Source organism: Musca vetustissima, unplaced genomic scaffold (assembly GCF_032173495.1).
Source record: "Musca vetustissima isolate MV318-11 ecotype Yass unplaced genomic scaffold, APGP_CSIRO_Mvet_v1 utg26356, whole genome shotgun sequence".
Taxonomy (NCBI): domain Eukaryota; kingdom Metazoa; phylum Arthropoda; class Insecta; order Diptera; family Muscidae; genus Musca; species Musca vetustissima.
Genome location: NW_026882334.1, coordinates 15,956 through 28,282, shown reverse-complemented (window position 1 = coordinate 28,282; position 12,327 = coordinate 15,956). Strand labels below are relative to the sequence as shown.

At 34.3% G+C, this 12,327-nt stretch overlaps 1 pseudogene; it reads right to left on the bottom strand.

Annotated features, from left to right (window-relative positions):
* Window positions 1–9,636: 9,636 nt before the first annotated feature.
* LOC133328705 (adenosine deaminase 2-A-like) lies at window positions 9,637–11,256 on the bottom strand (annotated as a pseudogene).
* Window positions 11,257–12,327: the final 1,071 nt, after the last annotated feature.

Sequence of the window (12,327 nt, the reverse complement as noted above, 5' to 3'; positions counted from 1 at the left end):
ACTATGTACTAAATTTAGTACAATTTGAATTCTGGGTGAACCGATAGAGTTGGAATCCTAAAACTTGAATTTAATATCAGCGTGGGGGTGTAGGTTTGTGGTAAGAAGGAGGTTTTAGAAATTGGTACTGCTGTGTACTAAATTTGGTACAATTTAAATTGTGGATGAAGCGATAGAGTTGGAATCCCGAAACTTGGATTTAGGATCAGTGTGGGGGGTAAGATTGGGGTATGTAGGAAGTTTTGTAAATTTGTACTAATGTGTACCAAGTTTGGTACAATTTGAATTGTTGGTGAAACGATAGAGTTGGAATCCTGAAACATGGATTTAGAATCAGTGTCGGCGTGTAGGTTTGGGTTAAATAAGAAGTTTTGGAAATTCTACTAATTCGGTAAAATTTTAATTGTGGGTGAATTAATAGAGTTGGAATCCTGAAATTTGAATTTGGAATCATTGTGGGGGTGTAGGATCGGGGTATGCAGGAAGTTTAGTTAGATAGTTGAGGAGGGTACTTATAGAAATAATATGTGCTAAATGAAAAATTTGGATTTGAGTGACCCTTTAGAGCTCGAATCATGAAATTTGTTTTTTCTGACATATTCAGTTTTCTCTGAAAATAATATTTAATAAACTTTTAAATACTTCTTACTTTCGCTAACGAAATTGCAGGCATATGCTAGTTATTAGAATAAAACAAATTGAAACGACTTGTTATTTCACCTCTTATTTTTCTAAAACGAAATTATGTACCACACACAATGAAACAAATTTCTTTCAATAAAGGATTATTTAATGTATGGCGAGTTCTTTATTCATCCCTCGGCTTTTGTGTTTCTTCGATCGTCTAGAAAAACGTCATCTTTTAAGAGCCTTTTACAGTTTCGATTTTTACCTTGATGTAAAGAATCGTACCCTTCCTTCCTTTAATATAACATGATTCATAATATTCCTAAAAACATCTGTTCACACGCCACAACATTTTTTATCCCGGAAAGAAATAATCTTTCCAAGAATGCAATCAATAGTTTTACAACTGAACAATGTAACTTTTCAAAACAGAAGGAAAATGCATATACAATGCGTTTGATTTGTTGGTATCTCACTGAGATTTTCAACTGAATAGGAAACAAAAATCCGTCTAAGAATTTGACACAAGTACTTATAACCATTACTCTTACAAAAGATACTCACTGTTGTAAGATTAAATGTTCGTCTTCAACAAAGACAGACCCCACAAACAGCAATGAGCGATTTATTACACATTTCTTTCGAAAAGAATTGGACGCGAAGATCACTAGAGTTTGTATCTACTATTATGTTCTTGATGTTAAATAAAAGAAGTCACATTGCTTTCCTTAAAAATGTGAATACAAAACTATTTTCCAGTATTTATTTGGACATTTAATGAGTCTTTGTGGCAGGTGAACGCCTATTTTTATTTAATCTTCTGTGGAGATTTTAATGTGGGTTTGTTACAACGCAAATATAATAAAACAGTTTGGAAAAAGACAGAAGTTAGACAAACGACTACATGATGCCCTACCGACTTTGCGAATAATCAAAAATGTGCTCCCAAGATTTCTATTGTAGCCTTAATATTTGGCCATAATACTAAATTTAATACTTTATCTATATTTATATACGAATCACAAAAATTGCAGGTCTATCGGACATACTTAGGGATATCGGTGTAAAATTTACATGAACTTTTTCATTTGGACCTAAATAAACCACACGTTAGACTACACAAACTTAAGTACTTGTGCACTTGCATTGTGCAATTGTGTCCCAATCAGCCAAATTTTGGGTCCCTAGAGCATGTTTTACTAAAAATCGGACCTAAATCAGTACGCTGTGAAAAATGCTGTGTAAATCGGGTATTTGAAACTATATATGGGAGCTATATCTAAATCTAAACCGATTTCAATAAAACTTTGCATACATCAATATGGACCTAATTCAGTACGCTGTGTAAAATGTTGTCTCAATCGGACAAAAGTTGGCAATTTGGTGCAACATTTCTGAATCTGAACAGATTTTTTCCCATATCAATTATGTTATATGTGCCAAATTTCATTCAAATCGCATTATAATTGCGACCTGTACTTTGCTCTCAAAAATCGACTCAGAAAGTGATTCTATGTATATTGTCAAAAGGAACCATGGATCTATCACGAAGACATAATACCTTGTACCACAGTGTTGTATAAAAACAGTAAAAATGTGTTACAAGTTACAGACTCTCTAGTTGGAAAACTAAAACAGGACTTTTTAATGTATTTTTCGTTCAAAAGGAATCCGATATGCCAAATTATAGTCACTTCCATGAAAAAATTCGGTTAAAAAGGTATTAATACTTTAAAAATTAATAATCTTAAAAATTCCGAAAAATTCCAAAAGATAACCTGAAATTGATAATTTTTGGCAGGAAAATTTGACACCACATAAGAATTTGATAAATCAAATTAAAGCGAATTCGGTTGCAACAACATGCCCAAACCCCCCAAAATACCAAATAATGGGTGTACAATTATATGGAAGCTACCCGGAAACTTGAGTCAATATTGATAATTTTTGGTAGAGAGATTTTTTACTTAATGAGAATCAAAAATATAAAATTACAGCTAATTTGGTTGAACCACGTGTCCAAGCTCCCCTAAATACCGATGTTTGGGAGATCTAAATTATATGGGGGTTTCCCTAAAAAGTGAACCAATATTGATCATGTTTAGCAGGAAGATTTGACACCCCATGAGAACTCAAAAAATCAAATTAAAGCCAATTCGGTTAAAATACGTGCTCAAATCCCGCAAAATACCGAAAAGAGGGGTTACCCGGAAACATAGATTTTTAGAGCTGAGGTTTGCAAGGTTATAACTCGCGAAATATGAACATATTGCATATAATTTAAATTCATTTCTATAAAATGAAGTGTTCTTGTCAAAATCTTAGAATATTGGTAATATATAATAAGTTGCGTGGAAGCTGTGATGGTGGTAATGTAAAACAATTGAAAAAGCGTTAAGTTCGGCCGGGCCGAACTTTGGATACCCTCCACCATAGAAATACTGAAAATTTTTTGAAATGAAAATATAGAGAACATACATATAACTACAATTCTACCAATCGATTGTTGTAAACCAAATAGAAATTTCAGCAATTTCAATGGGGTTATTTCCTTAAATCTCAAAACCCCAAAATGTTGACATAGTAGCTTGAAACATGTGTACAAAATCCTGCAAATACTCCAATTTAGAGGGCAAATTTATAAGAGGCATACTAAAGCGGGACCGATATTGACAACATTGCGTAGGAATTAGCAATACTTGGTGTTTTCATTATATAAAAGGTTATGCCTAATTAAGGGCCGATATAGCTCAAGTTCCAAGCTAATAATTTAGTTTTGAATCCCAATACCGTGCATCACGCTAAATATTTAATATGTAGGGTGTTTTTTATAGGACCTGGGCCTAAATGCAGGTCAATATAGTTCATTCTCAAACCTCTCGTTCCAGTTTTTATGTCGATATCCTTCGATAGAAAAATGATTACAACATATGGCTAAATCGACTAAATCGTTTTAGAATTCCATACCATGCAGGGTATGAACTGAAAATTTCGTCTACAGAATATCCCCCAATCGATGGTGGAATACAGCTATATGGGGATAACCTCAACACGGAACAAATTAGCTAACTATTTTAATATAAAAATGGGGGTTATATGGGGACTACCCCTAAAATGGGGTGAATATTAATAACTTTTGGTAGGGCGTTTTGTTACCACATACGACTACAAAATACCAAATTACAGCGAATTCGGTTGAAAAACGCGCTCAAGATCCCCAAAATACCGAAAATTGGGGGTACCCTTATATGGGGGCTATACGAAAAAATTGACCTATATTTATAATTTTTGGTGGGGAGATTCGCTACGCAATAAGAACTCAAAGTACCACATTTCAGAGAATTCGGTTGAAAAACGCACTCAAGAACTTCAAAATACCGAAAATTGAGGGGTACCCTTATACGGGAGCTATGCCTAAACGTGGACCGATATATCCCATCTTCGAACCAGCCTGCAGACAAAAGACGACTCTATGCAAAATTTTGGCGATCTATCTCAATTCGTTTAGACGCTAGAGTGATTACAACACGGACATGGCTATATCGTCATAGAAATTGATGCTGATCAAGAATATATATACTTAATATGGTCAGAAATGATTATTTCTATGCCTTACAAACGGAAAAACAAAACTAATATACCCTCCATACTATGGTGGAGGGTATAAAAATGGGTGAAAATGGGTTGAAGCCGAAGAGTTTTTTTTTTTTTTGTTCTTTCCTGATTTGTGGCTAAACTACACAACGCACATGTGATCAGTGCCTAATTTAAAGAATACCCCATGAACAATATGGTGCTAATGTATGATTTTTCGATATAATCACTGCATCCACCCAAAACGGATGCTGATATTTTGAAGCCGGATTTTCGGTGTTTTTTGAATTTTTCTTATAATTAGGATGCGCATGCAGATTATGGACTAAACTAATTATAGGATTGTAGAACTCGTGATTTTGCTTAGTTTAGTGTATATCTCATGAATGTGCTCACCGTAGCTTCTTTGCAATTGGGTTCCAAAGACGAAAATTTGGTGCGTAAATTTTTATAAAAAACATATTTTTTGAGTCTAAAATTAAGAAAGTCCATTCCAATTCCGTGGAACCCCGCGTCATTTTAGTTTTTTTACGTGCCGGATCTAATGAGCCCATCCATGTTCAATTCCGCCCAATAAAACGGCGGATATAGGTACCTGGAATGTGGGAAAAACGGCAAAAACTTATTTTGACACATTCGCGTATATAATCGCGTTTTTCTTCGAATTGATTTCACATACATTTATTCGTTTGTTTTCATATTCGCGAATCTGTGTGAAAATAGGTCAAAAATATACCGATACGCGAATAATATGCGTATTTTATCCAAAATCGATTGTGGAGGCACATCCGCGCTTCTTAACCGATCCGTTTAAAATAGGTGTCCTTTTGTGTATTTTCATAGGAGATTATTGAAATCGGATGTGCATAAAAATCGTATGCACGTTGCGTGATTTTTAGCCATTTTTAGGGTTTTTGCATACAAAAGTGAATCGAACGGCACACTTTGACCGCTAAATTAAACATCGAAAAATTCATAATTATTGAAAGACAATGATTCGGTTTATACGAAAACCGCATGCGCATCAACTGATTTCAACTAATACGCGAATTGCATGCTTTTAAATATTGGTAATTTGTATGTATTTTAACTGCAATATATTTAGTAATTTTTGCAGTCGAAACTGTTATCAGATGAATATACCGATATTTAACAATCATCTAAAAGAATTTGAAGAAAAAAGCGTCGCATATTTTAGAAGATTAAGGCAAAACCGTATTCCCTTTCAGATATCTTCATGCTTCTATTTGTTTTTCGCGACAATTTAACCGTAATTCCATGTGATTTGAGAAGTATGCAAAGAAAACAAATGTGTTTAACCATTTGTGTAGAAATTCGCGAATTACAACAAATAGGAATAAATTTAATTTATATTTGAAATACAAGATTTAAAACGGCTATAACTTTTGTGCGCAGCATCCGATTTTGTGAACGCGTACATATTTCGAATCAGCATATTTTTCTTAACTTATGTACCAAAAATCAGGAGTGTGCTCGCAAAAAAAAAAATTTCAAAATTTTTTTTTTATGGAATTTTAAAAGAATTTTGTAATTTCCCATATACTTTATGGGGTCTCCGATGAATATTTCGATGCGTTGCAAACTGAATGACAAATTTAATATACACTCCGCCATATGGTGGAGGGTATAAATATATGGGTCAATCTAGGTTTAATGTGGAATGCTTTCCAAAATGTCATCATGTTCGACGTGCAAAATTTTGCCTCAATCAAACAACACATAAGAAGTTGGGTATACGAATGTTTTAGTGTTTAGACATAATTAAAACAATCGGAAACCATTTAACAACTTTTTCCGAAAAATAAAACTAGTTGAAAAGAGCTTCATAACGCAAAGACTAGGTATAACCTTTTCTGTACAATTTTTTGTTATAAAGGCTTCGTAGGGGATGTGTTTTTGTTGTTTTTTTTAATTTTTGATCTTATGAATCATCCCTTCAATCCATCCTTTCTTACTCCATTCCTGAGAAACAGGAAATACAATAATACAAACACAATGTTGATCTCTACCTGGATGGAAAGGATACATGGCTACAATGTTTTCAAAATTCACTGAGCCGTATGACAATTCACTTATTTTATGAATTGTTATGTCGCTTTCCAAAGCGTGTTTTTGACAAAGCCATATTGTGCGAGAATCTCACAAATAGAATTGTGTGAATTTTACCCTTGTATTTAATGATTTCTAAAGAAGAATTTGGTTTGGTTAAATGGTGTATTTGATGCCACATCCTTTGAATGTGAATCTCGATTGTTTCTTTACACTACGATAAGGAACACATGTTTCCGACTATTGGGTAAATACTTGGGTAAATACTCGGAGTTTTTACACAAAAATTGGGTATAAACTCATTAACTGCGGCACCACTTGACATAGTCGGCCAAAAATATTGCATACATGTTTTTAATGTCAAAGCAAACATAGAAATCCAAAATGGGGTCCCTGTGTCCAAGTTTTGATATAGCACCCATATATTCCTATCTCCCGATGTAAGGTATTTTTTGTATATATTGGACACATCTTAGAACCACATAGGCTGTAATTTGGCACAGAGTGTTCTTTTTGGGTACCAAATGTCCATGCAAAAATGTATGTATGTAGGTCCAAGGACCCCATTTTGGATTTCTATATTTGCTTTGACATTAAAAACATGTATGTAAAATGTTGGGCGCCTATGTCAAATGGTTCCACAGTTAATGGATTTATACCCAATTTTATGGTAAAAACTCGGGTATTTACCCAAGTATTTACCTACGTGTTTAAAGTATCGTAAAACCGTCCATTCTAAATCGATTTGATAACAGAAACCCGGAAATAGGGTGTAAGATGTTGTATTACCGATTCAATATAGTAAATACCCAAATAAATACCCGCAAATAGGTATTTACCCGGTATTTACCCACCCCTTGGTTATTTACCCGGTAAATACCATCTCTATTTATAGAGATTATAACTCGTATATTTTCTAAGAATAAATCAAGAACTGAAAACTAGGAAGGAAGGAGCCAAAGTCGGTTATAACCGACTAAAATCCTTATTGTAACATACAACTACATATATACCGATTCAAACCAAACTAAGAAATAACCGTCTCTAATGATTTTGGTTGTATAACAACAGTATCGGACGATGATAGAGCTGGTTTCAGTAATTTTGTACAGCAGCATTTCTATACCCTTCACCACACTGTGGTACAGATTATTATGTATTTGTGCATAGAATCACTTTCTGAGTCCATTTATGTATGTCCGTCCGTCTGTCTGACCACGTATTTTTCTGAACAAATTACAGATCGCATTTATGATCCGATTTAGATGAAATTTGGCGCAACTCATTTATTTGGCCCAAGGACGAACCTTATTGAAATTGGGGAAAAATCGGTTCAGATTTAGATATAGGTCCCATATATATTCGTCCGAATTTAGGTAAATGGTGCACCAATCTCGTAATGTTTGTCCGATTAACACGAAATTTTGCACAATGTATAAAATTGATACATGAATGACGTTGTTGATTTACAGATACAGCCATAGCTTTCATATGAACTTCGAACGGATATCTAATTGAAATTAATTTTTTAACAGTGCAACGTACCGAATAGCGTGCATCAATTTAGCTATACATCGTTTTCCATAAATTTGTCACATGGTACGAAGCCGACTCAAAATCTGTCCGAAAAAATTAAATTTAGCACAGTTTGCAGAAAGGCATGGGTTTTTTCCTTCGAGATAACATTGACATGCAATTGTAAGGATACATATGTACAATATACCCAAAGTGGTGAAGGTATGGTAAGGGTGTGTATAGTCGGCCCAGTCCGACTTTACTGCTTTTCCTACTGGATTTAAACTAAAAGCATGACAATAACATACCAATCCCATAAGTTAAATATCCTAAGCAATCTAATAGCCTAGACAGACGTCAGCCTTGATTTGCATTAACAGTCTTAATTCAAATTAAATTGTACATTATCCTTATTTTTATGATTTGTTAATGCAAATTAAGGCTGTCGTTTGTCTATGGTATAAGAATGCGTAAGTGCATTTGCGAATTATTTTATTTTACCAGAAAATATACGCAAAATTTAAGTTGGTGTATATACCCTCCACTATAGTATGGAGAGTACATTAAGTTTCTTTTTCCGTTTGTAACTCATCGAAATAATCATTTCCGACCCTATGCCAAAATTTTGTTTGAGTTGTATTTTGTGTGCAGGCAGGTAAAGTTCGAAGATGGGGCTATTTCGATCCACGTTTAGGTATAGCTCCCATATATGTGCGCGTTTTTCAACTGAATCACTGAAACTTGCTGCATTAGGTTTTTATTGGGCACCAAATCTCTCCACTATATAGATATTTGTAGATTTTTGTCCACTTTTTCTTGTAGCCCCCATATAACAGTACCATCAAGTTTTCGGTATTTCGAGGGTTTTGGGCGAATTCTGAATTCTCTGTAATTTCGTATTTTTGGTCGTAGTTGGTATCGAATCTCCCTCCCAAAGTTTATTAATTTATTATTCGCCCCTTTTATGAGTTGTCCCCATAAAACCCCATTTTTAACCTTTACCACACTGTGTATTATATCTTTGTTCATATGTTTGTAACAGGCAAAATGACTCGAGATATACCCATGTTTCCTTTTGAGAATATGCATAGAATCATTTCTGAGTTGATTTTTGCATGTCCGTCCATGTATTTTTGTGAGCAATGTACAGATTACATTTATGATCCGATTTTGACGAAATGTCATTTATTTGGCCAACTCAACTGAAATTGAACAAAAAAAAAACGGTTCAGATTTAGATATAGCTCCCATATATAGTTTCGCCGATTTTATCTAAATAGTGCACCAAAAACCCAATATATGTCCTATCGAGACAATATTTTGCATTTTACTGAATTAGGTCCTGATTGATGTATCCCACCCATTTTTGTTTACATGGGAAGTTTTAACCACACTTCGCAAGGTCAATTGATATAGTATAGCTCTATTTGGAACATTAATTTCAAGTGACTTGAGGGTATCCAAAGTTCGGTCCGGCCGAAAATAAATTAATTTAAATTAAAAAATATATATTTTTTCTTTTTTGTTATTTAGACTTATTGAAAAATGTATTACCATCAGAATTTAAATATATTTTTTATGATTTGAATACATAACAATCCTTTTAATGAAAACTAGTGTTAAATGCAAACCATTTCGAATTTATTCGAAAATTAAATATATTTTTCCACCTCACTATATTTGTAACATAATTTTCTATTTTCCTCTTTTGGAATAAAAAAAAATTATCATATACATATGTATATATTTTTAAATTTTAGAAACAAATTAAATTTGTGGAGAAAATGTTGGTAATTTATTTATATATTTTCACAATTTTTTTGGATTGAACTAAATCAATACATATTTGAAAATATCTAAAAATCTTCTTTGTGTGTTGTAGTTCTTGTTGTCATTGTCACCACTGACGACATCAGCAATAAATACATCCCACTGAGCTTGCCACTTCTGCAGAGCTACGATTTTCTGCTCCGGTGAAAGGGAACTGTAGTTGATCGAGTTCATTGCCAATTTTTTGAGAAGTCTCAAGTCGGAGTGGGCTTATGCAATGCCCAAGAAAGCTATATAGAAATCATGCGATAATGGAGTAGCCTTCCAAAACGATGGGTCATCTGTCGGCGAACAAATGTGCACATGGATGATTGCGGAAGTCCGACACAAGTTGAAGTACCTGGTTCGATATGGGATTCACTTCAATGGCAATATTTCGCTCCTTTACCATTTGCAGCACCAATGGGTGTTTAACCAAAGCAAAACCATGTCCAATTCGTTTGCTTCCGAGTAGAACGGCATCAATGAGGTTTTCATCGACGACAGAACCATACCAATTGGTTTCGCCGGCATGGAAAAAGACATCAATATTATCGGGCATACTTAGTAGTTGCGGAATAAAATCCTTCAGTGGCCGACCGGGTTCCTCTTGACCCACCAAATCAAAGCCCGCCACAAAGTCAGGGTATTTTGCCTTAATTTCGATACAGGTCTTTATAAAATGCTCCATACCATCGTTGTTTATGTTACGTGTTGGAGCATAAATTAATTTTGATCCAATGAAATTTGGGTTTGCCGCCATAAATTTGTCCAAAGTTTCTTTGTAAACACTGACCGTATAGATTTCAGGATACTCGTTGCCATCCAAGTCATATAACGACGGCAAAGTGGAACGGAATTCCAAATATTGAACACCGTCGGCATAAAACTCATCTAGTGCATTGTAATAGTAATCGGCCCAAACCGGAACGTAGAACAAAAGACCAGCTAAGAGGCGAAAAATACTCATAAATCGTTTCCACGCTTCATTGTTATCTGGGAATTTTTCCACAGGATACATTGTCAGATGATCCCTAAGGTATTGGTCGACGTGCTCAGTGCCATTGGCTTCTCGGAGTTTTGACATCAGATCCCAAGTACAATTAGCATCTGCATCGCTCTTCTCTGGCTTCACCTTTGCAAACCTTAAACCGACGATTGTTTTCGTTGTATTATCAAAGCAAACCCAAAAGTTGTCACGATATGTAAGCTTCACAAGAAATTCGGTACTGCACAAAGCCGTATCATGTGCGTGCAGCACTCCACCTTTTGGCATCTTCGAAATTAATTTAAAGAGCGGCCATTGTCTGATATCATCTAAGACTTTGAAGAAGTGTTGTGATGGAGTAAACAAACGAGGAGCAATCATTCCGTCGTCATAATCGTATGATTGGCTTCCAACTCTCGTGGAGTCAACTCTACATCAGCTCCAAAAGTTTTGGACTCTTCGTGGCGGTAAAAATTGTCGCGTAGCGAGTTATATTCTTCAGGAGATGGCCGTTTCGATGTATGAATTTCATGTTGTTGAATCATGTTGGAGCTTCTCACATACGACGCCGATTCAAGTCCTTGGTATGTAGCTGCCGGATGCCAGCTTGTCATATAGAGGACACTTATTGTCCACAAGCTTTTGAGTACCATTTTTGTTAGTGCCGAATCAGAAACTGAGACCACGACGAGCAACGTACATCTACGGTGATGGTTTTAATTGAACTAACCACACCACCCCACCGAGAACTGTTTTTTTACTGGCAAAAAATGTTCGTGTTTATCGCCTTCCTCGTCGTTTCTTTATCGGCAATAATAACCATCCACTTTCTTATCCTCGAAGGCGTCCGAATGTTTACCTACAACTGATAAATATTTAAAGAACATTTCCAACCCTCCAACATTTTCTAAGACAGCTATCATATATTTTGATAAAAAATGTTTTGTTGAATGAATTTATCTAAAATTTCTCAAAGTAAAATCAAAAGTATTTGATATCATATTTTCATGATTTAGTATTTAGTGAGAAAAAAATATTTTCTGAGAGTAATCTGTATTATTAATTTTGATGATAATTCCGAACAAATGTCCATCAGAGGCGATTTTTTTCAACAAAGTTGTAGTTGGTGTTAGGTATTCAAACCCAAGTTCCGAAGTATTCATTTAGTAAATGCCAGAAGTGCTTCTTTATTAAAATAAATTTGTTATTTCCATTTTGAATCCGGTTGTATATCTTGGATTTTACATTACGAGAATATTCCTGAAAATAAACTATTTACAAATTAGTATATAATGTAAATTTTTAAATTATGAGTAATTAGAAAACAATTTACAACTTCTTTCAACCACTGCTAAAGAATAAATACATTTCTTACCTAGCATCTACTGAGTATTTATATGTTTCTACCTAAAATATATTGGGCGCCATATTCCATCACAGGTAAATTTTATTTTAAAATGGATTAACCATTTTGGCAATTATGCTTGGATTGCTTTTTACCTATTGGCATGCATAATTACAGACGGTGAGATTATTTTGACTGGTAATTCCTATTTTCGGTTTATTATATGCTACGGAATATACGTTCTTAAGAATTCCCCTGTGGTATTTGTGTGTGAATTGTTTTATTATCTTTGGAATATTATAAAAGTAGATTATATTGAATTTATTTAAATTAAGATCATCTCATTTATTTGGCATAAGGCCACTATAGAAATTTGAGG